Source organism: Phoca vitulina, unplaced genomic scaffold (genome assembly GCF_004348235.1).
Source record: "Phoca vitulina isolate PV1807 unplaced genomic scaffold, GSC_HSeal_1.0 scaffold43, whole genome shotgun sequence".
Lineage (NCBI taxonomy): Eukaryota > Metazoa > Chordata > Mammalia > Carnivora > Phocidae > Phoca > Phoca vitulina.
Genome location: NW_022589746.1, coordinates 13,243,758 through 13,271,463, shown reverse-complemented (window position 1 = coordinate 13,271,463; position 27,706 = coordinate 13,243,758). Strand labels below are relative to the sequence as shown.

The following is a 27,706-nucleotide window of genomic DNA, read 5'->3' as shown; positions in this document are numbered from 1 at the left end:
AACATATGCGAGGCAAGGTGTGTTGTTGCTGCTTTGGCAAGTTTTCCCCCTCCCATTTTATTTCTGTACCAAATAGCAAATGATCATAGCTTTGTTTTGGAAGAAAATAAAAGAGGGGAGCCTGGGTGGCTCAGTTGGTCGACCATCCGTCTCTTGGTTTCAGCTCAGCGTCGTGAGATGGAGCCCTGCATCAGGCTCTGCGTTCACTGGGGAGCCTGCTTGAGTTTCTCTCTCTCCCTCTCCCTCTGCCCCTCTCCCCCCCAGAATAAATAAATGAAATCTTTAGAAGAAAATAAAATAATATTCTAAGAGATGTGTAATTCTAAGAGAGGAAAAAAATAGGTCATGTAGAATTCCAAGGTACAACATATTTAACTACATTTTGGATTTGGGAAATTTTCCCATCCTCACCTGTGTGCTGACCTGTGGCACAATGACAACTCTTTTTCTTCCTTGACATAATGAAGCATCACCTTTTGATGGATACACTTCTAGTACACCTAAGCTCCTGGAGATTGCCTTTCTCACCCTTCCTCCCATGCCTGTGGCACCCCCCCCTTTTTTTTGTCACTCTGGAATAGTAATAGCTAATGCTGATATAGCACTTTCTCTGTGCCAGGCACTGTTCCAATCCATCCATATAATAACATTTAATCTTTATAACAACCCTATGAGACAGGTACCCTATAACATAATGTAACGTAACTCTATTAACATCCTTGCCTCTCTGATAGCAGGTGAATTCCTTGAGGTTGGGGATGGCGTGTTTTTGCTTCTTAGTTTGTTGTAGATAGCACATTTCTGGAGATGATAATTTAAATGAACTTCCTGTTTACTCAAGACAAAATATTCCCAGCCTGATATATGGATAGTGCACAAAAAGAAAAGACTTAGAGAATGGAATTATGTAATGTGTCACCATCCTAACTAAAGAGCAACTTAATGAAGCAAAGGAATAGGGAGAAATAAGCTTCATCCTCTCAGCTTTTAGGGGGTGGGAGGCAGACTAAGGGGTCAAGGGAAGTATTGGGCAGAGCCATTAGGCTTTGCAAACACAGTCTTCAAGTCCAGAAATCAAATGAGACCCCAGGGAAGAATAACTTGTATTCACAGTAAATGCCAAAAATAATTAATTAATTCAGTAAACACTGAATCCTAATAGGGTCAGTTACCTAGTACACAGCTTATCTGAACTCTTTGTTTAGAGTTAGAATAATCTAGTGGAAAGAATAAACATTTTAGAATCAGAGAGAACTAGTTGGAGTCTGATTTCAACTCTTAAAAGTTCTTTTAATCTTGGACAAAACACTTAACTGCTCTTGGTCTCTCTCTCTCTCTCTTTCCTACTCACTCTACACAGTAGAGTCATGGTAAGCATTAAGTAAACTGGCATATGCAAAGCACAGGATCTGCAGTAGATGCTCTGTAGACTGGTGATGGCAGCCATCATGCTTCTCATTCCTCTTTTCTTCAGTGGCCAACGTCAAGCCATTCCTCTACAAGTCAGTAAACTTCACTAGGCAGTGGCCAAACTGAGAAATACCACAAGCTTAGGGTATTCAGGAACTCCAGTTCTTGAGCTTAAAAGGGACCCCAGAAATGTATTGGTGCAAATAGAGCTTCTTGTGCAATATTTGGGATTTTATCATCTTTCCTTTCCACTCCTTACTTGACCCCTGCCACTGGAGGTGGCCGTCACCTGCTCATTCTTTTTCTTGTCAGGTCTTATCTGAGGTACCGTCCCTAAGCACTTGGAGAAGTTTGGAGAGATGGTATGATGAACATCTAGCAGGTGTGACCCTCTGCAGCAGGGTGCATTGTAAGGCACCATCGTTGCGGAGTCAATGTAATAAAGGTATGTCAACATGTCCACGATTAAGGGTTCTTTTCTTTGTACATAAAAACAAAATAACTCTGCTATTTTTTTTGTATCAAGCATATTTTTGTGAGGTACTTTTAATTAAAAAGTATTTGCCATAGATTTATAATATTGTCCCATTCAATTCTTTTGAAGTTTATTTTTAAAATCATTTGGGAGCATTATAGGCAGTGGTTAATTGGGACACGAACAAAGAGACACATAGAATTAAATAATTAGCACTTTCTCTCATCTGAGGGTGAAAGGAAATCTCAAATTTAATATGCTTCTGAATGATGTAGGAATGGCACTCTATAAATTCCAGAAAGTTTCCCAGGTGAAGGGTGCTATATTAAGTATAGAAAACAAGTTTCTATAAAGCGTTTTATATAGTGTTTCTATAAAGTTTCTCTTTTCCTTCTATATGGTTCAAATTTCAAACCCTGAGAGGAATATTTTTGAAATAGGACAAAAGTCAATCATTCATGAAAGCAAGAATTTTAAATTGCAGAAAAGACAAACTGTCATTCACGCTTTTCATTTTTGCTACACAGAGAAATTTAGAGAGAAGTATTTACCTCTGGGGGCACACGGACTTCACGTGAATTAAGTTTCAAAGGGGGCCACAGTATCAATATATTCATATTAATGAGTATTCTTTTTAGGTCTCAATATATTAAAATATAACAACTCCCTTCAAAGTAAATTTCAGAAGGGAGTAACATAGGTTTAAACCATCATTTACCTTTAGTCCAGTTACTCTACTGGGTGACGTAAATCTTACAGCCATCTACCAACCCACCCACTGAACGACCGTCCTAAGCTGTGAGTTATTAAGATGTAGGGTATTGACTTGACGTATTGCCTCTACCTTCATCTGAGAAGGTCTGGTCTTCATTCAAGGAACAGAAGTCCCTACACTAATGAGTGTATTTGGCCAAAGCTGCACATTAATGTCAATAGAATCCCAGGTTCAACAATCCCAGGGTGGACTGACACACACTGACCCTTGTCTACAGTCAGCTTCCAACTCAGTTCATCAGAATTATTACAGCACCTCAAAATATGTACCTTTCGGACAGAGGATCAAAACACCATAGTCAGGTATGGTGATCACTTATTCACAAACATGAAATTTGATTTATTTTTTAAAGATTTTATTTATTTATTTGAGAGAGAGACAGAGATAGCTAAAGAGAGCAAAAGCAGGGGAGGAGAGGGAGAAGCGGGCTCCCTGCTAAAAGGGACCCCAGGACAAGCCCATCTTTTCACCCTAGCCCTGGGGATAATGAACCCTAGTAGAGGGTTCGAGTTACTAATGCTGTGTTTACCTTGGATCTTCTGTGCTTCTATTCTAGCTGAGCTTTGAACATGGATGGGCAAGAACTAGAATGTGTATGAAAAATAGACAAAAGTCATACACATTCTAAGCAGGGAGCCCGATGTGGGGCTCAATCCCAGGACCCTGGGATCATGATCTGAGCAGAAGGCAGATGCTTAATCGACTGAGCCACCCAGGCGCCCCTGAAATTTGATTTAAACAAGTTAATAGTTACACTTTTCTCAACATCAAAAGAAAGAAAACACTCAAACCTGAAGCCATCATACTTGCATGAAAGGAACAATGTCTAAACCAAGTGCTGGTTGAACCACAGGGAATATGTGCATTTGGGTAAATCTTTCTACTTGGAGAGACACAGAATAGGCAGAAGGAATTTTACTTTTTTACTTTTTTACTTTTGCGCAAGACTGAAATTTAACATTAAAGCAATCCTTCGCAGAGAGGTGAGAAACAACTCTATGCCTGTGAATGTTTTTACAATCCTAGACTATCAACATTAAGAAAATGTAGATAAAGAATATATGCATTTTTTTTCATATCCCTCTCCTGGCTACATGAAGACAAACAACAGTTTTCCATGAAAAATATATGCCCTAGAGAGCCACAAGATAGCCTAGATTGAAATATTTTTGCCATAGAGGTACAACCTTTAAATGTTGGTACAGTAATACATAAAATGGCACAACCCTATTTAGATCATGAGGTTGTTACAAGGTATAAATAAATGATCCCATGGAAAGATACCCATAAAAGAGTAGATATTTAATAAGAATTAACATAATATAACAATAAATAGAATTATTGCCATACATTCCTTGAGGGGAGGGATTATGCTTTATATCTTCCACATAAACCAAGTATATTATCTTGCAAGTAAAAGGGGTAAAGATAAAAAAGGTAAAACGTGCACAGTTTGGATTCAAATAATAAAAATCCAATGAAAGGCTTCCTGAAGGGAATTTTGATGGCAAACAGCCATAACTGAAAACTCTTTCATGAATAATTTAGTGTTATCACTTGCATTGATGTGAAAACCCTAAAGTATAATCCTGCCCTGAAGAAGGCAAGGCAAAGATGCATGCTTACAGCCAAACTACACTATTAGAAATAGCAAGGGTGGCCCCAGGAGAAAAATGCATCATGTCAAATTACATGGTCATAGACTGAAGATTCAGTAAAGCATCTGTGGTTGGTACTTAGAGTTGAGATACCACACATGATAACCTGATAATATAAGAAAACACCACTGGTTATGACAACAACAGTCTCTACCCTACTTGGGTTACAGAGCAGGTTAATATATGTTAGAACAAAAAGATGCCTATTAATTCAGTTAGCAACAGAGGGTAATAAAGGGTGCAAGACTCATGCACCTGCAGAGAGCCTCCTTATACCTTGGCTCCATTTAGAGTAACAGATCCAAGGATGGATGCTCCGTGTCGCATGTCAAATAACATGGATTTCCACAGCTCTTCCCTACCAAAGATTTTTCTGGTTTTGGCTCTGGCTCTGAGCAACTGTGAGAAAGCAGGGTCTCCATTATTGGGGAATCTTCCCCAAAATCCACTTCTGGTTTCAATGTAGTTCCTGATCACTCCTTTGGCCCATCAACCTATTTCTTGATCTTAAAGTCCTAGAGTGCATTTAATTGATATTTATTGAAAAGCTAGCACCATCTGCCAGCAAACCATTGTGCTAGATACTATTTAGGACCAAAGGAGATGGTTACATTTAAGCCACAGATCCCCACCTGCCCTGTCTATTGATTTTTCATCCTTATTAGATGCATCTTGTTGGATACTTCACTAACCACCATCCCACTGAACTCTGACCATGTCCCAGCAACACCATTTTTATCCCTGAGAAGTACACAGCTCAGAGAGATCAGGTCACTTATCCAAACTCATGATCTAGTACCAAGGGAGTATTGTTATAAACATTCATAACATGAAATTTGGAGTAAGAATATTGTAGTTTAAAAGCTCTGCTGTGTCACTTGGTAATTGTGTGACATTTGGCACACTGATCTTCACATCAACTGGCAGGATCAGGGGTCCGGGGTTCTCCTGAGCACCCTTGGTTTATAGCTGTTGTCTTAGACTAAGGACAGCCAATTAGTTAGCCATTCCATCCCCCAAAATCAGCTTCCCGAAGTGCAGACCAAAGATAAGAAAAGCACTTTCCTCATATAAATACTGCTGAGCATCGATGTGGTGGATGAAGGTAAAGCTCTTGGTGTAGAATATGACACACTATCAAAAAGGTGTTCTATTGTTTATCATCATCATCATCACCATCATCATCATCAAATAAGACAGTGTGAATGTGTTCTGGTGTTTTAAGAGGTAAAAGATTAACTGCAGCAGGATCTGAAAAGACTTGTAGTTGGAACATCAGGTGTATGTGTCTGTGTCTGGTGAAAGCTGTGTAGAAAATCAAGTGTGGAAGGGATAAGAAACTATAATTAGGGACTGAGTTATGGAGGGTCTGGTAGGTCACGGTGAGGAGTTTGGTCTCTATTACATTTTCAGGAGAAACTAGTGAAGATTTCCAAAATGAAAACTGACATCATAATATCTATCTTTTAGGACACAATTCCTATCTCAGTGTCTCCCCCAGCCCTACCCCATTGTCCTTATCCCATTACTCCCATTCTGTCTACTCCTGGGTCTTTTCTTGGCTACTGAAAATTAGTACCACATACACACCCACCTTCCATCCCCACCTGGAGCCTCATCTCTGGCGCCACCATCTCCCATCTGGATGCTCCCGTAGCCCAGGTCCTCATTGCTCCCCTGCTTCTCTTTTTGTACCCCTGCCTCAGTCTATCCATCACAGAGAAGCTAAAATCCTCCCTTTTGCTTGTTTCCTTAAAAAAAAAGACTCTTTGGGGGATAATTTCAGATTTACAGTAGAGTTGTGAGGCTAGTAGAGAGTTCCTGAATGCCCTTCACCCGACCTTTCCATTGTTACCATCTTACATAACCATTGTACCTGCACCAAAGCTGAGAAATGGGCACATTCCTATTGACCAAACTACAAACTTTAATGGATGTCACCCGTTTTCCCCCTTCTGGACCTCCCACTTCCCAAAATCCACTTCTTTTTCCCATCTCAAGATCCAGTCCAGGATACCATGTCACACTGAACTGTTATACCTCCATGGTCTTGTCTAGCCCATGAACGCTCCTCATTTCTTTCCTTGATTTTTCATGACCTTGCCAATTTTGAGGCACCCTGGTCAGGTATTTTGTATAATAGACTTCAACTTGTCTGATGTTTTCTCATGATCATGGGGCTGGGGGATGATGGCAGAAATGAAATGTCCTTCTCATCACATCATGTCAGGGGCACATATCTTAGTCCATCCGGGCTGCTAGGACAAAATACCACAGACCAGGAAGCTTATAACAACAGAAATGTGTTTCCCATAGTTCTGGAGGCTGGAAGTCTGAGCTCAAAGGCCCAGATGGTTGGGTAAAGACCCTCTTCTGGGGATGCCTGGGTGGCTCTGTCTGTTAAGCATCTGCCTTAGGCTCAGGTCATGATCTCAGGGTCCTGGGATCGAGTCCCACATCAGGCTCCCTGCTCAGCGGAGAGTCTGCTTCTCCCTCTCCCTCTGTGATCTCTCTTGCTTACACTCTGTCTCAAATAAATAAATAAAATCTTTAAAAAAAGAAAAACCCTCTTCTGAGTGGAAGCAGACTTCCTGTTGTGTCCTCATACGGTGAAAAGGATGCAGGATCTCTCCGGGGCCTCTTTGTAAGGGCCCCAATCTCCCCAGAATTCACATGACATATCTAGTGATGTCATCCTTTATCACTGGTTCTGGTGGTGTCTGCCGAGTGTCTCCACTCCAAAATCACTGATGTTTTCCCTCCTTTCTATATTCTGTTTATTAGAAACAAGTCACTAAATCCAGCCCACATGCAAGAGGAACTAAGCTCCATTTATTTCCTGGAGGAGGAAAAAATCTACTTGTACTGTTTAGAATTTATCCGTAGGAAATACGTGTCCCTTTTCCCCTATTTATTCAATCATTTATTTAATTATTATAGATTAACAGGCATCTATTATATAATATGCTTTTAAAAATATGCCATTGTTTGTCTGCAGTAAGTGCCCCAATGGCTTTCCTTTATACTAAATAAAACCCAAACTCCTCTGACAAAGCCAGGACACCCTCCCCCATACTCCCCTCCATGGCCCACGGGGGCATAGTTACACTAGCCTTTGCGGGAACTTGTCGTACTGTTCCCCTGTTCCCACCTTGCACTTGGAACTGACTGCTCTCTGCCGGGAAGACTCTGATCTCTGACCTCCGCATTCATGTCTCAGCTTAAAGGCACCTTTTCAGAGAAGCCTCTCTTGATGACCTCCTCCACAGTAGCCCTGTTAAGGGAGTATAAGCTCACTTATACTCCTCTGAGAGCACCCGCTGTAAGTGGGAATTAAAATTATTTCAGTGTATCGGCTTGTCGTCTGTTCTTTGTCCTCCCTCCCACTAGAACGTCAGCCCCCTGAGAACAGGAACGTGGTTTCTCAGACTGCAGCACCCGAAGGAGTATCTAGCGCCCAGGAGCTCGTGGATCTAGATGAATGTGCGCAAACAGAGGAAGGAAAGGGGGCCCCGCGAGACCCGAGACAGGAAGATGGATTGGAAGAACTCGGTAATAATCAAGGCAGGAGGCAAGGAAGATTTCCATTCATTTTTTTTTTTTTTTTTTCATTTGAGAGAGAGAGCAGGAGAGAGAGCAGAGAGTGGGCGGGGAGGGGGCAGAGAGAGGGAGAGGGAGAAGCAGACTCCCACTGAGCAGGGAACCAGATGCGGGACTCAATCCCAGGACCCCGGGATCATGACCTGAGCCAAAGGCAGACGCTTAACCGACTGAGCCACCCAGGTGTCCCAAGGAAGACTTCCATTCAAAGGCTTGTAATTTGCTGACCGGGCTATGGGTCACAGGCTCATGATTCTCTCATTTCTGAAGATGCTTCCCTTCTTACTTGACGACCATAAGTCCCATACTCTGGGTGAGGGACGTGCCTGTAGTTAAGCAACACAGCCACATCTAGGTGCATCAGTGCAGTGAGGAGTTTTCAGAGATAATCAGCTGCCCTCGGGCTCCAGATCCCCTCCCTCCTTTGACCAATCCTTCCCTTGGCCTCCCCAGTCCTCTGCCTTTACTCAGGGCTCACTCATGCCCAGGACGAGAAACAGATGACAAGGATGGGGGGAGGGAGACTGCAAGGACAGGGATTGGTGTCGTCTGCCTCCCCCTTCATCAGGACCCAAGCTCTGCTCTATCTTCAGACCTGACAGTGTTTCCCCGGCTTCTCTACGGGAGGAAGCAGTGGGAACCCCAGGGCCCATCCCTGGGTCCTCATTGCCGACCACTCCTGGCTCGCCAGGCTCAGTCTTGACAGTATGTCCATACTTTGCAGAAAACAATATTATTAACAAAAACTGTACTTCGAGGGGGCTCGACAGAGAGAGGAAGCCAGAAATGAGGTAAGAAAGCACTGTTTTCAATTTCATTTTAAACCCTTGTGGTTTCTGACTACACATTTAATCCTAATCTTTTAAAAGGGTATAAAAGTCGGATGCTGAACAAGGACACCGGGATGAAGGGCTGGTCTCTCCCAGCCTCTAACAGGTGCAGTGGGTTATTAACAGATTACCTATCACTGTCAGAATATTCTCTAGAAAGTGTATTTGCCTCCTCGCAATGCCCTGCTTGTATTTGACTCTGGGTTTTGCACATTCCTTTCCTTCTGCCTGTAATACTCCTGGTCTCCTCTTTCCTTTCCATCCTACGGATCTCAGCACTGTGTCTTCTAGAAAGGTTTTTTGGTGACACTCGTAAGAACCAATAATAGCAGGACTCTTAATTTCTCCTTTCCCGGCAGGCATCACTTTGTTAGGGTGTGTGTGTGTGTGTGTGTGTGTGTGTGTGTGTGTGTGTGTGTGTGTTCTAGCTTCCCTGCTGCATTCATAGTTCCTCGAGGGTGGGCACTGTGGTGATGTGTTTATCCCTAGCTCTAGGATGGAGCTGTCAACTCAGTAGGGCAAGAGGCAGAACTAATCAAGTCCTTGACTATTTAATCAAAAGATGATTAGGAAATATTTTTGAATTTTTGCTTTCAACAAATAAGCTCTTCAAAGGAAGGCATTCTTAATCACAAGAGGGATGTTTTGATGGACTGGTTGCAGTTAATATCCAAGTATTTGCTGCTATTATGTCCTCAGTACAAAACCCTAAAATTCACAGAATGCTTCTAGTTTCCACTGCGTCAAGGTTTCCAAATGAACAACTGCCATAATCAGAATGGCTATTATTGTTTTGTTTTGTTTTGTTTTTCAAAGATTTTTTCTTTATAATTTTTTCCTAGTTTTATTGAGATGTAATTGACATGGAATATTGCATTAGTTTAAGGTGTATGGCATAATGATGCGATATACGTATATATGATTTATTGTTTATTTATTGTATATTTGGTGGGGTCTTAGCTCCTTTTAACGTACTTTTGGCCTCTTGGTTTCCAATGAAACAGAGCCTGGGCAACCGGACAGAACTCTGAACTCTTCTGTAGAATATTTAAAAGAAAAAGAAATTACAAATTTAAAATTGATCAATCAGAATTCTTTGCAAAGGGCTTCTATCTTTTTTCCCTCTTTCAACCCTTAACCTACTAGGGCAAATTAAAAAAAATAAAAACCTGAGAAATTTCATATTTCCAAGCTGTTATTTACCTAATATTATTGTTCCTATAAAATATAAGTTTTCCTTTTTTCCACAGTTTTTTTTTCAACTTTGCTGCATTATTAACTACAAATGATATTTTATGAGGAAAAACAAAACAAAACAAAAATCACAGAATAGAATCTCCAAGTTTATAATGCACATCAATAGGAAAATAGAATTTAATACACAGGCAGCTTTTCCAGAACAAATCCATTCTGTTTACTGAGGTCTAACTTATTAAATATTCTTCCCATGAAATTGGGAGACCATCACTTGTCCTTTTAAAGAAGAAAAGCTACATAATTAGGTAAGCAGAGAAAGCAGCTTGCTGAATAATGCATAGTTTTTAGTATTAACAACTCAACAGCTACACCCATACTGATTCTAATAGATCACATAGCGCTTGTTACCTTGGCAACCCCATGAATGATAACAATTGCATGGAAAAACGTGTTGTATTTGTTTTAATATATCCTATGATATTAAGGTCCTAGAGACCTGGGAGGCTGATCTATGTGCTCAGTCTGGGAATGCCAGGTCATCAGAGTCAGTGACTTGGAGACCTGTTTCCAGGAGACACTCTGAGTAAAATGTCAAAAAGATTTGGGGCAGATGGTTGGGTCCAAGAACACGGGAGACCTCACAGAGGCATTGGGGGCCCATGAATGTCCAGACACCTGGGCTTAGTGTTGAAATGCAGGTTCAAGAATGGTAGGGAATGTTTTGTTTGATGCTAAGCCAGGATGAAGCCCCTCGAATATCCTCAGGGTAATTATCAGAACCATGGATAGCAGCCCACAAACCACAGGAGCTGGGTTTCTGCTTGATGGCACAACAAAAGGTCTAATTACTTGTGGAAGTTTGTGGAAATCTTCCTCCACCCTTCACGGGACAGTCTGTGGGGCAGGCAAGAAGCAAGCAGTGGGAGAAGAGAACCAGTAAAGTGTCCCATTTCTCCGGGAGCAGGGGTGATGGGGGCCCGCCATGCCGCAAAGCAAGGAAGACGGGGCGGTTCCGATGAGGTGTGCATGGTGTCCACATGGCACAGCCTCAGCATTCACAGGAAGTGAGGGTCGAGAAGAGGAGGCGAAACAGTTTGGCATCTTAATTATCCCAGGAGATGTGAGCCACCAAGGCTCATGTGTCCCCTGACAAAGGGCTGAGAAAGCAAGGTCCCACCGGCATATATAAAAACATCTATGTCTTCAGTGAATACCATTAAAGGTAACGTGCATATACATAAGTTTTCTAAGAGAAGATTTCTATATGAAGGCTCTATACATCACCCCCCTCAGAGAGAAGGGAGGATGTTGAACATAATGGCCACACTTCCCCTTCCTTCAGGTGGGAATAAGTCAATAGAAGATCCACCAATAATGACAATAATAACTGTTATTTTTCATGGTTGTTTTTTCTAAGGTGGTCATTGCAGATTTGCATCTTCAGGGGGTTGAATGGCTCACTCCGGAAATGCCCTCCACGTGAGCACGTGAGCCCCATGAGTTCACATGGAGTGTCTCTCAGAGGGAAATCTGCAGACCCTTGAGGGTTTGGGTCCAGATGTTCATTCCAAATGCAGATTCCAGGGCTCTGTGTCCAGAGATTTTAGTTAACCTGCTTAGAGGGGACCCAGGTATCTGTATTTTCACAAGTTTCTAGAGGGATTTCTGACGCATGCTACTCTGAGAATTCTTTTCTGATTTGTCAATCTATCCATGAAGCTTGACAAATGGTAGAAAACTGAACTCTAAGTTTTATCTAATGAAATGCTTTTGTCAGGGGAGGAGAAGAGGAACACAGGGAAATAAAGTCCAACAGTAAAAAACAACATGCCAAAATAAACCTTATTATCCTATTCTCAGTCTCTGTACCCATATAAAACTGCTATTATTAGCTTCTTAGATACCCTTAGAAATACCTTATGAATATACCAATATTATAGCTCATACATGCATGCATACACATCCCCTTGCAATGGGGGGGGGGTAGAAAAACAATGGGGGTATACTATAACATTGTCCTGTACCTTGCTCTTTTTCATTAAAATATATCTAGGGGCACCTGGGTGGCTCAGTCAGTTAAGCATCCAACTCTTGGTTTCGGCTCAGCTCATGATCCCAGGGTCCTGGGATGGACCTTGTGTCAGGCTCTGCATTCAGCAGGGAGTCTGCTTGGAATTCTCTCTCTCCCCCTCTGTCCCTCCCCACCCCTGCTCATGCACTCTCTCTCGCTCTCTCTCTCTCAAATAGATAAATAAATCTTTTAAAAAATTAATAAAGTAAAATAAATCTATAGGACATTATTCCGTAAATACACATGTAATTTTTCCCTCCTTTTAGAAACTGTTGCATCGACGTGGATAGAACTGGAGGGTATTATGCTGAGCGAAATAAGTCAAACAGAGAAAGACATGTATCATATGACCTCACTGATATGAGGAATTCTTAATCTCAGGAAACAACCTGAGGGTTGCTGGAGTGGGGGGTGGGGTGGGAGGGATGGGGTGACTGGGTGATGGACACTGGGGAGGGTATGTGTTCTGGTAAGCGCTGTGAATTGTGCAAGACTGTTGAATCTCAGATCTGTACGTCTGAAACAAATAATGCAATATATGTTAAGAAAGAAAAAAAGAAGAAGAATGTAGCAGGAGGGGAAGAATGAAGGGGGGGAAATTGGAGGGGGAGAAGAACCATGAGAGACGATGGACTCTGAAAAACAAACTGAGGGTTCTAGAGGGGAGGGGGGTGGGAGGATGGGTTAGCCTGGTGATGGGTATTGAGGAGGGCACGTTCTGCATGGAGCACTGGGTGTTATGCACAAACAATGAATCATGGAACACTATATCTAAAACTAATGATGTAATGTATGGGGATTAACATAACAATAAAAAAATTAAAAAAAAAAGAAACTGTTGCATGTAATTCTATGAAAGAGAATATATTTTATAATATATAGCCATAATAAATACAATTCATCTAATTCACTGCTCATATACATGCTGTTTCTAGCATCTGTGATTGCAGGCAATGAATGATGTCTCCCGACATTTCACAACTCCTGGTGCAAGTAATGCTAAGAATGGATGCTTGTCTTTCCCTGAGGACAGGAAAATGTCATGGTCATTACTGGTGGATCTGCCATTCTCGACAATCACGGTGACATATTGGCTCACATGAACATTTTGCTGATAGTTCCAAGCCCATTGGTCTGCCTACCTCTCTCTCTCATTTATTTCCTTCTGCATCTCTTTCTTTGGTCTTTCAAGAGACAAGAGAGAGGCCCTTTTCTCTTCTAAAACTCTACGTTTTGACTGCCCCAGTTTTTCCCATCCTACTCTCTTCTTCATCTTAAATGTGCCTTAGTCATCTGCTTGATCGAGGCAGGGAAGCCGAGCCTCTCCATGGTGTATGCATGGGCTGGGTGGCCACTCTGCTCTTCTGTACAGAGAAATCTGAACATACAAGATGTAAGCTTTATACACGTGTAAGAATGAACAATAATAGTGTGTATCCATCTATTGGATTTAAGGGGCTCTCTTTTAGATTCTAACGAACATTGAGATTTTGAAATAATGTCTGGATGTCCCTTTCTGAGGAGACATTGGAAGCTGCATAATAATACTGCTGCATTGTACAAATACTAGTCTGACATAACGTTCATACGGCAAACACGATCACTTGCGTTACGCAAACCTACATGCGCCTGAGGTGTGCCTAGGGTTTCAAGAGCCTGGAAAACACTTTTTTATTCATCATCCTAGCTTTAAGGCTAGAAAGTATTCAATGTAATTTAATACCCTATTAATAAATAATGCCTTCTGAACTTCCAAAGAAGAAATGTGCCATTTAAGTATTTCTCTTTATTCAAGAATCGTATACATCTTATTCCACGTATATTTCTTTCTTCAGAGTGATGATTTCCATTTGAAACAGCTTAAATGAATAGCCTTCTCTGTTTGGCTTCTCCCCACTGCGAAATAATTCAGAGTTTCTGGGCACTCTGTTTTTGTAAGTAAGCAGCCACGAAAGATGAGAGGAGAACTCGGCACAATGAATTTTCTCGGCAAAATAACGTATTAGCTAAATGGTGTCTAGTAAATCACCTGTGCCACCAGCAGCTGGTTTGAAGGCTATACAGTAAATGACAAAATGAGACTCGGTGAAGATTTTTCAATATTCTGCCATGTGGTTACAGATTTCAGAGCTTCTTCCTGTCAGTTTCATGCTGCATTTCTTCACAAAACTGACAGGCAGCTGACAAGGCAAGAAAAAGTTAGGATACGTGGCTGGTGGTGAAACTTAACAGGACCTTTCCTTCAGGGGGATAAAGCACTGATTCTGAGTGCATAAAAAATGAGCTAGAACTTTCAGGAATTAAACGAACAATCTCCCTCGGCCAGACTGCCTGGATTCATGTCTGCCTCTTATTTGCTCTAAGACCCAGGACGGATTCTTTGATCTTATCTGTGCCTCGGTTTCCTCACCCACCAGAAAATCCTCCCAAGGTTGTTGCGGGGGTGGGTGAGCAATTACGGAGAAAGCATTTGGGACAGTGCATGGCTTTGTCGCTGTAACAGTAATAGTGGGATTCACGAGCTTTCTGTGAGGTTCTAGGGTCTCTGCATATAAAAGGCCCCTAGAGTTATGTCCTGATACTGTTGTCTATTAAACCCTTAGTTCTTTAAACAGTATTGTGAACAAGCATTAGCACTGACAATAATTTTAACACACAGATGGAAATGGAAAGACGATTTAGAGAGAAGAGGACAAGAATGCAGACACACTGCTCCCTTGGTTTATCATGGTCCTGGCCGTTCTGACCCCGTTCATTAACATGTTTGCTTCTCTCTTACGCGTGACCCAAACCCTCTCCCCCAAGCTAGTTTCCAGCAGTCTGTTCACCTGCTTTCTCACTCAACCCCTTACAGCTACTGACGGTTACCTCCTGCATAAAGGACCGGTGCTTCAAAAAGAAGTCACCCCCAAAAGCTATGGCTTCAGGCAAGCCACCAGAACTGCCTGGGAGCCCCCAGGAGGGAAACCAGAGGTGGGGGGACTTTGTTTGAGCACAGAACTGTTTTCTACGCAGATGATGGGAAACATAACACTCATACTTGGAGGAAAGGAGGTCAGAAAGAAACTCACATAGTGGACAACAACCTCAGAAACAGGAGAGAGGATTTTTTTTTAATGGAAGAGAGTGTATGAATAAGAAAGGCCATTTTGGGAAACCACGTCCTTAAAGAATGTGACTAGTTGCTGAGCCCCACAAACAGGAGAGCATCAAGAGACCAACACCAGCTGGACTCTACCGTCCCTGGTGAGCAAACTCTTAGCATGCTTCCCTTGTGAACACAGTCTGGTGGTCACAGGAAATCTCGCATTTGTGTCTGTTTTCTCAAAATGCAAGTAATATTTAAATTTAAATGAGAAACTTAATTTAACCAGAAATAAACTCGGTTATATTATATGTATGCTATACTTGAAAATGGCTCTCAAGTGCTCATATGCTTTGTTTGAAGGTTAGAGTTTAAGAACTCTGGAAAAGATAATAAGCTGCTGGTTGCATCGATGGCCTGGGAATCATGTACCACCATCCACCGAGGAGCAGCCTTGCCCACACCCCAGATTCTAGCTGGAGAGGGGGAGGGGCTGCCAGAGTTACACTGGCTTTGACTCGGATGCAATCAGCTATAAGTAATAATCCTCTGTCCTCAGGTGTATATGACCATAAAGAACCCAGCACGGCAAAGACAAAGAACAGCCTTTTTCTCAGTCATAAAGGGAAAAAAATTCCTTTTTATCTTCAACCTCAGCAAGAGGGTCAGCGGGTAAACAGCAATTATATTTTTGTTTTCCATACACCTCTGAGGAAATCAAACAAATCAAAAATGCATTTGGAAACTGTCGGCTCCTATCCTGTCTTCTCTATCTTGTCTGACAGCACAGAAACCCCTTGCAGGCACAGCTGTTCTGCTACCGCAAAGCTGAATCTCAACACCATCCATCCTCAGTGAAAGTTCGAGATAAAAGCTGATAAAAGCTAATAAAAGTTTCTAGTGAAAAGTGCTACTGAAAGCAGGCACCACATTGACAAGTCCGCATCCTGTCATGCTCAGGGCCTACCGTCCACATCGCACACGCCTGGTGAATATTTGCAAAATAGACGCTGAACCCCTTTTAGTGGAATGAAGTGTGAAAGGGTTCCTAAAGACGGATCAGGCTGGTGCTGATCCGAATCGCATCAGTCTGCTTCCTTCCTGCCAGAGATGCATGCCTGTCCCTGCCCTCCGCCCCCACCCTGCCCCATCCTCAGACACCTGCTCGCAGGAGGATTTCTTGGAACTGGGGCCCCCCTGTGTCAGTCCTGCAGGTGCGAATGAATGCCCAGCAGCAAGGGCTCAGACCCCAGAGCACTGAACCCACAGGAAAACCCCAGCCTCCCCTTCATCCTCCCTGCAGGCCTCAGCCGCTCTTCCCTGGACCCCTCACAGGCTGCACAATTCCATTCTCAGAGCTCACAAAAGGCTGAGCTCCAGAGGTATAGGTCATTTGCACCTGCTGGCTTCCCTGCAGGCCTTGTTTTGTCCCCCAGAGCCAGAGGGGGGTTGGCACACACCTTGGAGATGAATAAGAGGCAGTCCTCCCTGGAGGGGGAGAAGAACCATGAGAGACAATGGACTCTGAAAAACAAACTGAGGGTTCTAGAGGGGAGGGGGGTGGGAGGATGGGTTAGCCTGGTGATGGGTATTGAGGAGGGCACGTTCTGCATGGAGCACTGGGTGTTGTGCACAAACAATGAATCATGGAACACTATATCTAAAACTAATGATGTAATGTATGGGGATTAACATAACAATAAAAAAATTAAATTAAAAAAAAAAAAAAGAGGCAGTCCTCCCATTGGCGGCTCTGTGAGGAAGAAGACACAGCCAGCCCCAGGTAAATGGCAGGTGGTAGTGATGAAGAGCACAATAAACCGAGAAATTGTTACTATTTATTGTCTCATTAAACTGTCAAGAACAGAAGTCTCAATATTTTTAGATGAGCCATGGAAGAGTTTCATATTTTAAAAAGGTCTGCTCTCCTCCCCGTCAAGAAAAATCACACATTCTATGTAGCGAGAGCTTTCTGAAGATCGTGAATGGACTGCTAGGCATTTCTTTACTGTTTTATACCAGGTTTATAGTTTATAGGGAAATGGCCCATTTGGGGAGCTCCTGTTTTGTTTCTGCAGAGACAGAGGGCCTGAATTAGAGGAATGTGGTGTACTAGCTCTCCCTGGTGGGAGACGGATGGAGAACAGCCACCTGGCTCAGGACAGCCCCTCCCCCTCCCAAGGGTAGGCCAGCAAGAGCTCCTTTTGGAACCGATGGGCAACCAGGGCAGATCTTCAGCTGTTAGCAGGATGGCTGGACCAGCGTTTAAAATCATTGCAAATCTGCACCTGGTGATAAATAGCCACTGTCCTGAGTCTCCCAGTGCCCTTGTCTTGGGCCTCTCCATGGCCCAGCAGGTGGGGAAGGTTAACTCCAGGCTGAAAGGTCTGTAAGGTCCCTCCCATGACAATGAATTGCTGGGCCTCTGCATAGGTTGTTAGATAGTTTCACTATCACCCTGGCCTCGGTCCTTTTCCCATATTGGATTGAGTATGGATGGGTATCAGAGTAGAGGTGGGCCTATAAATTCTCTCTCCCAGGAAGCTGGAATCTGCTCTCAGAGGAACAAATCATTCTCTCTGGGCAAATCTGTAGCAAGTAAATCAAAACCCTGAGGAAGAGCACCTCGAATGTCAGAGGACTAGGGAGAGAATCCAGAGAGATCTGGTTCTTCAAGCAGAGGAGAAATAAAGGTAGAAATAAGAAAGGAGAGAGAGAGAGTGTGTGTGTGTGTGTTAGCATGAACAGGGGAGGGAGGGGCAGAGGGAGAGAGAGAATCCCAAGCAGACTCCATGCCCAGCATGGGGCCTGATGCGGGGCTCAATCTCATGACCTGAGCCAAAACCAAGAGTTGGACTTTTGACCAACTAAGCCACCCAGGCCCCCCAGTCCTTCTTTTCTTGAAGATGACTGCATGCATGTTGTGATTGAATTGGGTCCATTCTCTCCTCCCCCCACCCAATTCATATGTTGAAGCCCTAACCTTGATGTTCATTATTGGGAGGTAGGGCCTTTAAAGAGATAATTAAGGTTCAATGAGGTCATAAGGGTGGGGCCCTAGTCCAACCTGACTGGGGTATTTAGAAGAAGTGGAAGACACACCAGGAATTCATGCACATGGAGGAAAAGCCACGTGAGGACATGGTGGGCGGGTGGCTGTCTACAAACCAAGGAGAAGCCTCAGGGAAAGCCAACATGGTGGCACCTTGATCTTAGACTTCCAGCCCCCGGAACTGTGAGAGAATTTTCAGCTGTCCAAGCCCCCCAATCTGTGGCATTTTGTTAGGACAGCCGGCATGCCCCGAGACATGGCAGAGCGTCGTTAACATACTCACACCCCCACCTTTGGCTTCCCGTGGCTGGAGGCCATGTCCACACTTGTGCCAAAAAGTATTAGCGACTGCCTTCCTATAAACATTGGATTTTACATTTTTATCTGATTTCTGACTCTGGAGAATCTAATTGCTCGATGGCAAATCTGAAGGGGAGTGCCGAAATAATGTTTCTCAAGTGTGATAACAAATCCAAAATACATGCTACCACACTGACTTCCGTGGCATTTCCGTGGCCTCAGTCGGGTATTTCACAATAGCCTCTCTCCTGTAACTCAGTATAAATACAGGCTCATTGGATCAGCCAGTCGAGCCTCAGAAGAGGAATGCCGGCGTCTGAAGGGAATGGCAGTTGAGACGTGTCTCTGAAGTTGGGTATTGGATTGTTCTGGTCCCACGAAGAAAGACTCATGAGTTGCTTCTCTTAAACAGCATGTCTTTATTCAGACCCTGCTTTTAGGGCTTGTACTTTTCCACAGTTTATGAGGATACGTCCTCCCTCTGTTCTTTCAGGTGACAGCCTAAAGGGAGAATAAGGGAGCTCTGGTTCTTGTCCAGTTAGTCATGCTTCTCCTGCATTTGAAGAAATGGCCTTCGTCTGCCAGGGCACGCTCAAAGGCAGCGGTGCCAATGACATCCTGAATGGGACCGTTCGCTCACAGAGGCACCCGGCGTGCCGGCCCAAGGCAGGGCTGTACCAGCCCGGATCCTCCACAAGTCAGAGTTCAGGCAGGCCCTTCTAACGCAAATGAAAAAGTGGGTTTCAGCCAACTGAATATTTGAAGAGTGCATTTCAGGCTTTAGTATAAGAACCTAGTGAGCACCACCTTGATAAATTCTCACTGAAGTGTCTGATGGGGTTGAGCCTAAACAGCAGCCACGTTCAACCCCAGACCTACCCCCAGTGACAATGGCCATGCTATCCACACAGGAATCATAAAATCAAGAGACCTGGCTTCAGGCTGTCGCTCTACCACTTACTAGCTATGGATCCTTGCAACACTCATTTCATGGACTAATAATTTAAGAGTGTGAGTTTTTAAGTCAAACGATCTGAGTTCAAATTTTTGAAATAAGATAATCTGACAACAGACCATTAGTTCACTCAGGCCAACCCTTCAAAGACAAAGATGAACACAGACACTAAAAAATGAATAGTATTAGACTAAAATTTAAGTCTCTTTGCACTTAAGATGCTTTATCTACTGCTACTAGTTCTATATAACAAATGTAGATTAATAATTACAGAATAGGGCACCTGGGTGGCTCAGTCATTAACCGTTTGCCTTCGGCTCAGGTCATGATCCCAGGGTCCTGGGATCGAGCCCCGCATCGGGCTCCCTGCTCAGCGGGAAGCCTGCTTCTCCCTCTCCCACTCCCCTGCTTATGTTCCCTCTCTCTTTCTGTCTCTCTCTGTCAAATAAATAAATAAAATCTTTAAAAAAATAATTACAGAACAAATTATGATAAAAATAAGTATGTCATGTATCAATACAATGGTCCATAGAGGTGATATCATTCCCATTTCATAGACATGGAAGCACAGAGAGGTTAAGTAATTGTTCTAAGGCTACACAGTTACTTATTGAACCAGGCAGCCAACCTAAGTCTCTCTGATGTTAAAGTCTGTGCTCTTAACCCTTCACCTTACTGCCTCTGGATGGGAAATCGGAACATCTAGATCCCGTTACATACTAGGCCAGCAACTGGGCGTGTGACTTTGTCAAGTCTCTTGTCTTCCCTGGGTCTCATTTTCTTCATCTATTAAAAAAAAAAAAAAGTGTTGGACTACACAATCCCTTCCAGGGAGAATGTCTGCCTCTTCCAAGCCTCTAGTCCTGGAATGGCATACTCCCTGCAGTTCCAAATTCAGGAGGTCTTCCTCTTGCCAATCAAAGCGACTCATCTCTTGTGTCAGTAAATGAAATTTACTATGTATTCTTCTGTACATTGTTGCATATTAAATACATTTAAAGAGTCAGGTGGGGTGCCTTGCTGGCCCAGGGGGTAGAGTGTGCGACTCCTGATCTCGGGGTCACGAATTCAAGCCCGACTTTGGGGGGTAGAGATTAAAATAAAAAATTAAAAAAAAAAGAATTGGGGAAAAATGTCAAAGACAAACCTAATTTGGGGATTGAGAAATTTGGGCTCTCATTTTATGAAAAATGCATTTACTACCTATCTAACTGGATGCTTTAAAAAAATCTGTATGTGATGTTTAACTATAGCCTTGCAAATTGAAAAAAAGAAACATTTTCTCAATTGCTTCAATTTTTACACCTTATGGTCCATCTGTTGCCACAGCACTGATTGTGATGTCAAAATTGCAATTAGTTATACTCAGGGACAATCAGGAAAAAGGCCAAGGGAGATTGTGTCCAAGCCTTAATGACCCATGATTACTCTACTAATTGTGAAACAGGAATTTTAAAATCAAGAGACCTGGCTTCAGGCTGTAGCTCTACCACTTACTAGCTATGTATCCTTAGGAAACTCACTTAATGGAATAATTTAAGAGCTTGGGTTCTTGAGTCAAACGATGTGAGTTCAAATCCTGACCAGTTAACATGGTCACAATAGTGAACTTCTCTTAGCTGTAAATTGACAGGCTGACTGCTTATCTCAGGAAGGTTGTTGAAAGGATTAAATACAATATTGCATTTTATAAAGCATTTATCAAAGGGCCTCCTTCCTATTTCATGCTCAGAGTTAGCTTTCATGAATGGTATCTGTATTTTAAATGAGTCTATTGTCAGGAAAAGTTCTACGTAACAGTCCCCTAAAATCAGGATACACATGTATGTACCTCCCATGACTGTAGTCCAAACCACATGGGGGAACCCAGAGAAAAGTGTTTTGTGAACTAAAAACATCACATTACCATTTGGTTAACATATGTTATCTGTTATTATGAGATGATCTTCTATTAATTTTTTAAAAATATCCCCTGAGTGCTTGGAATACAAAAAGCACTGGTCTAGGCAATATGAGGAATAAAAATCAGACACAGGTTCTGTGCTGAAGGGGGTAACAGGAGAGTCTTGGTGCTGCTGATACAGGTAGAAGGAGACACTGGGTGCTAAGTCAATACTTTAAAAGGAAGTCTCTGAAGTGAGTGTTGAAGGACAGGAAGGATTTAGACATGAGAGGATGAGAAGAGAGAAAGAGGGAGAGAAAAAAAGACATCCCCAACAAAGAATGGTGAACAGAGGAGGGGGTGGGAGGCAAGTAATGGGAATGAAGCCGATTGCAGAAGATGTTAAATGTGGGAAGAGTAACTGCCACACTTTAGATTAAAAAGTATAAGGGATTGGGGCGCCTGGGTGGCTCAGTCGGTTAAGCATCTGACTCTTGGTTTCCAGCTCAGGTTATGATCTCCAGGTTGTGGGATCGAGCCCCAAGTCGGGCTCTGTGCTCAGCGTGGAGTCTGCTTGAGATTCCCTCTCCCTCTCCTTCTGCCCCTGTTCCCTGTAGGCGTGCTCTCTCTCTCTCTCTCTCAAATAAATAAATAAATAAATAAATATTATAAGGGATTAAAAAGGAGAGTCCGGAGAGGGTAATATGCTAAGCGAAATAAGACAGAGAAAAACAGATACCATAGATTTATGTGTGGAATCTAAAAAACAAAATGAATGAACAAACCAAACAACAACAGAAGAGACACAGCTACAGATAAAGCAGTAGTGGTGGTGGGGTTGGGGCGTGGATGAAACAGGTGGAAGGGAAGGGGACCAGGACGGGCAAGCTCCCAGTTACAAGTCACAGGGAGGTGCAGCATGGGGAATATGTCGATAATAGTGCCGTGACTTTGGTGACAGGCGGTAACCACATTTTTCATGGTGAGCATCTTGTAGTGTCTATAGTTGCTGAAGCACTATGTTGTACACGTGAAACTAGTATTACATGTCAACTATACTTCAATTAGCAATAAAACTTTTAAAACGAGGAGAGTCTGGGCCTGAAAGATCTCATGGAGAAGGACTGGCGAAGATTGGTATTCTTAAACTCTGCCATTATTATTCTGTGTCCATGTTTCAGAAAGGAGGAAGAAAGCCTACTGACTCGCACATCAAGGTTAGACTCGTAAATCTCATCCTCAAAACCTTTCACAATCTGTCCCAAAAGACAATCTTTTTTTTTTTTTTTTTAAGTTTTTTTTTTTTTTATTTGACAGAGAGAGAGACAGCGAGAGCAGGAACACAAGCAGGGGGAGTGGGAGAGGGAGAAGCAGGCTTCCAGCTGAGCAGGGAGCCCGATGTGGGGCTCGATCCCAGGACCCTGGGATCATGACCTGAGCCGAAGGCAGACGCAAAACGACTTAGCCACCCAGGCGCCCCCCAAAAGACAATCTTAAATCACACTACTCACCAACTACGTTTTTGGTTTCCTCTGAGGGCATCAAAAAATGTTTTGGCTATTTCTAGTTCCTGGTTATTTCTCTCCATCTTCCGTGTACACATACCAGATTATAACCCATCCTTTAAATCCCAGCTCCATCAGCGAGTCTTCCTTGATGATCTAGACCTTATCAGTCTCTCTGCATGCTTCATTACATATCTATTTTATCAAACAGTAACATGGAGGAACTATCATTGACCTAGGAATAAAATGACAAGGTCTTCACTCTGATTTGGGACATGTTATTTAATGCCAGGGGATTCCTCTTGTATAAAATGAAGGGTTTGTGCATTAGCTAACTCTTAGGTCACTTCTCATCATTCATTCAACAAATAAAATGAGCACCTACCTGTGCTAAGCTCTATCCTAGGTGCTGAGGATACAGTGGTGAAGAAGACAAAGTATGTCTGTCTGTCTATCTAATCTATATCTATCTATCTATCTATCTATCTATCTATCTATCTATCTATCATCTATCTATCATCTATCTATCTATCTATCTAGGATTGTGTCCCTTGAATTCAGTGCTTCTCAACTTCAGCCTGCATCAGAATCACCTCAGGAGCTTATTACACCCCGGATTTCTGTACAGACACCCCACATCCAAGAGTTTCTGATACAGTAGATTTGAAGTAGGGCCCCAAACTTTGCACTTCCAAGATGTTTCTGGGTGATGCTCATGCTGCTGGTCTGGAGACCACATTCAGCGAAGCTCTGTGCTAGTGGAATGCCTTTGTCTTTTTCACTGCTGTACCGCGAGTGCTACCAGAATAAACACTGACAGAATGAAAGAGTAAATACAAGGTACTTTGTCAATTGACAAAGGGGAATGTAGTTCTTTCCTTGAATGATTAAGTTATAGCTTAGAAGGAAAATGACAATTCTACTCGAAGGTAGAAGAGTTACTATCATCAGAAAGATACAGAGAAGGGATGCTGTATATGCAAAGGCAAATGAACTTATTTCCAACTTAGAGGAAGGAGGAGGAAGGTCAGGGAGAACTTCGTGGAAGAGTGCATTTGATCTATTTCTTGAACGGCCCATACACTTGTTTCAGAAATGCCAGTTAGAACTTGAGAAATATTTTTAGTACCTCTCTTTGGAATTTGTCTTCTCAATCTATGGTGAATCTTCTGTACTACTCTCAAAGTCTCTAGAATCTTCATATTCTGATGTAAGTTTTGGTATGTAGAAATAGCTACATACCATGTTTTTGCCAAGTCTGGTCTGAAAGGTGATTTGGTTGCATAACTCTGTTCTTTGTTGAAAACAGGGTGTACTTTTGAGTTAAGATACCAATTTTCCAGTATGACTTATAAATGGAGCCCTGCAACAATCTCAGGGTAGGAGTTTAAAAATCATTTGGAACAATGGAAGCATCAATAAAGTTTACAGTTTCTAAAGGTGATTAGTTTGAAGAATGACCCCCATTTGGCCATATGTTCTGATATGTTCGTTTACTCACTCTCAGTATACTTGGTATTTTGATTTAGTGAAAGAATCAACACTTAAACATGCAAGATGCCATGCACATTTTTCTTCAGATTCTATGCCATGTTACAAATATCTGAAGTGTAAACATTATGGGAGCAAAGAAAACAATATAAAATGGAAGTTCTTCCAAGGTAGATCTGTGAAAATGATGTGTTGGTACTAGGAAATATATACAGGTTTCTAAGAGCTCTTAGTAATTCTGGGCCACTTGGCTAATAAGAAATATTAGTTTATGTGTCCTGGGCATTGAGGTATGTGCTTGGTCGGACTGGTCCTTTATGAAGGGGGTCATAGCAAATCATTCTTCCAGTTTGGAATAGGGGACTAGAGAAAATATGGAAGACTGATGGCAAAAAGCATACACCTAAAGTCATGTCCTCTCCCTGCCTGTTCACCCCCAGAGTTCCGCAGCCACTCTACTCCCCCATTGCTTGAGCCCAGGGTACCTTCAGTGCGGGGTCAGCATGTACTAGCTCTGCTAGGGCAGCATGAAGATAGTAAGAGGTTTTCTCTAAAGACCACCCATATCTCATACCTTTTAACAGAGCGTACTCAATACAAATGGAAACAGAAGACAACAAAACAAAAGCACTTCAATTCCATTTGTTCAGATCAATGATTCTTAAAAATAGGCTCCCCAGATCAGGGACATCGGCATAACCTGAGAACCAGTCAGAAATGCAAAGTCTCCACTCCCACCCCAGAAGTACTGAGTTTGGGGAGGGGAGGCGGTGAGGCCCAGCCATCTGACTTAACAGGCCATGGTCCCAGGTGGTTCTGATGCACTCTGAAGTGTGGGGGCCACTGGGTCAGTCACTAGCAGCGGTAAGGAAATGGGCAGATAAGCCATGCCACCTCTCATGAACTTGACAATTTATTCTAACAGCCTCTCACCATCCTACTGATTGCTACGTTTAATACACACACAATTACACACAGAGTGTGTGTAAAAAAGCCATGGCTTCTCTCTGTAAAGAGATGGTATGGAAAAGAGACAAACTGACTAGTGTGTAGTTTTCGTGAATGACACCAGCCTCAGCTCCCCTCCTCCACCCCACTTCACCTCCTATAAAAGAATCACAGGGGAAAAAAAAACATTACTGGCAGGTGGCCATTCCGTTTCTTTGACTAGCAGTGAGACAGAGAAACTGAAGGACTCCATAAAAATCTGCTTTTTACTTCTCTTCCTGCTTCCATTCTTGCTAAGACCTGCACCCCCACCTCGCTTTATGCATGCCTCGTAATGCAAAAGTGTATGTCCTCCTCGTGAGGGGCAAGGAGTCAGTGATTTCTCGAGAACAGAGAACATTTAAGGAAGGAGCAGGAGAGGATGAAGCAATCACACACGTACTGCAGCCACCTGAGCTAGACACCTCCACGCCAAGACCCCTGGCTCCAAGGATTAACGAGTGAGCGCTCGTCTTTGTTCTCACAGCTCCGGGATGCCCGAGGGGGACCCGTACACCAGACCATGGTCCTCCACAAAACCCCAGACCCCAAACAAAGACGAGACTCATGTTCCTTTTCTTTCTGAGTCTCCCAGGTACCCGATATGTTCCTGCTCTCTCTGTATCTTTAGTAAACTCCTCTCTCACCTCCTGCTGTCTCACTCCTGATTTCCATCCTATGTGAAGCCAAGCACCCCCTTGGCTGCTCCTGGAGGACCCCTCTGGGTCCTTAGACCCTCCCTGCTGGCATCAGCAAGATTTTCTTGCGTGATATAAGTTATCCTGTGTCTCAGTGAATAGCTATGCCCAAGCATAGCAGTTTTGATGAACTATTAAAGATAAACGGATGCTCTGTCTTATTTGTAGCTAGACTGTCCTAGTCATTTCGGATCTATTCATCGGACCATGATAGTCAAGCTGTATGACACAGTTTTTGGATGTGGCTTCAAGTTTCGCCATCCCCTCAAAAGTCATAGTAGAATAAAATGATTCTCTGCTTAGGAGTTAAGACGTAAACTCTGGAGAAGTGCAGTCCTTAGACATATAATGCGATCCATATATGAAACTTAATTTTCCTTAAGTAAACACATTAATAAAATGAAATGAGTGATATTAATGTTAAAATATATTGTTTAATCCAGTGTATTAAAAATATTTCAGCATGTAAACAATATAAAATTAATGAGATATTTTCCCTTTTAAAAAGTCTTCAAAATCTTGCATGTATTTACATATACAGGCCATCTCAATTAAAACGCTAAATTTTTAACCAGAAATACTTGATGTTTCCTTTAAACTTATAAAATTTGTCATTGCAAAAGTAGATTTCATACCCAAGTTGTTCCAAACATACTAAAAAGGCTTTTAGTAGTCTAAGTGAATATCAGTTTTTATTTATTTTTTTAAAGGTTTTTTTAAAGGTTATCTATTTATTTATTTGTCAGAGAGAGTGAGAGAGCACAAGCAGGGGGAGCTGCAGAGGGAGAGGGAGAAGCAGGCTCCCTGCTGAGCAGAGAGCCCGATGTGGGGCTCGATCCCAGGATCCTGGGATCATGACCTGAGCCGAAGGCAGACGATTAACCAACTGAGCCATCCAGATGTCCCTGGATATCAGTATAAATAAAACTGTTAAAAAAGGGGTGGGGGAACCACAGGCCGAAAATGGTGTCACTTAGACGGACTTTCCAAATCCAGGTAATACCCAGTTAGTTGCAATTTCAACCTCCCAGGAAGGTAGCCTTAACTAGGTCAGCCACAACATTTTCCTTCCCATCAGCAAAAGTGAGTCTGTCACCTGGGTCCTCTCCATCCTGCTCTGAAAGATGAGGTAATCTGCAGGATGAGACCCCTTGCTTTCCCCCTAGGAAACAGCCTCCTCTGGAACAATTCTTTTCCTTTGCTAATAACTTTCTTGCCCCATCCTCTATCAAAAACAAAAACAAAAACAAACAAACAAGAAAACACTTTGTACAACTCCTGGGAGTGAATCTGTACTTGCTACATGGGGTGTGGCCTGATTCATGAATTGGTTAATAAAACAATCGGATCTTTAAATTTACTTGGTGGATCTTCCTTTAACAACTGGAAGTTCAATTTCTCAGTCAGGCCAGCCACATTTCCAGCATTCGGGAGCTGCCAGTGGCTAGTGGCCACCCTGTGGGGCAGCACAACTCTTGAGCTAGGACAGACCAACATGGTTAAGAAATCTGGTTTTAGGGGCGCCTGGCTAGCTCAGGTGGTGGAGCCTGAGACTCTTGATCTCATGAGCTGGTGAGTTTGACCCACGTTGGTGTAGAGAAGGAAGGAAGGAAGAAAAGAAGGGAGGGAGAGAAGGAAGTTAGGAAGGAAGGAAGGACGGGAGGGAGAGAAGGAAGGAAGGAAGGAAGGGAGGGAGAGAAGGAAGGAAAGAAGGGAGGGAGGGAGAGAAGGAAGG

General features: G+C 42.9%; 1 protein-coding gene across 2 annotated transcripts in view; it reads right to left on the bottom strand.

The window, feature by feature from the left end:
- PRKG1 (protein kinase cGMP-dependent 1) overlaps positions 1-27,706 on the bottom strand; it is a 1,214,718-nt gene that overhangs the window by 507,485 nt on the left and 679,527 nt on the right. The window lies entirely within an intron of this gene.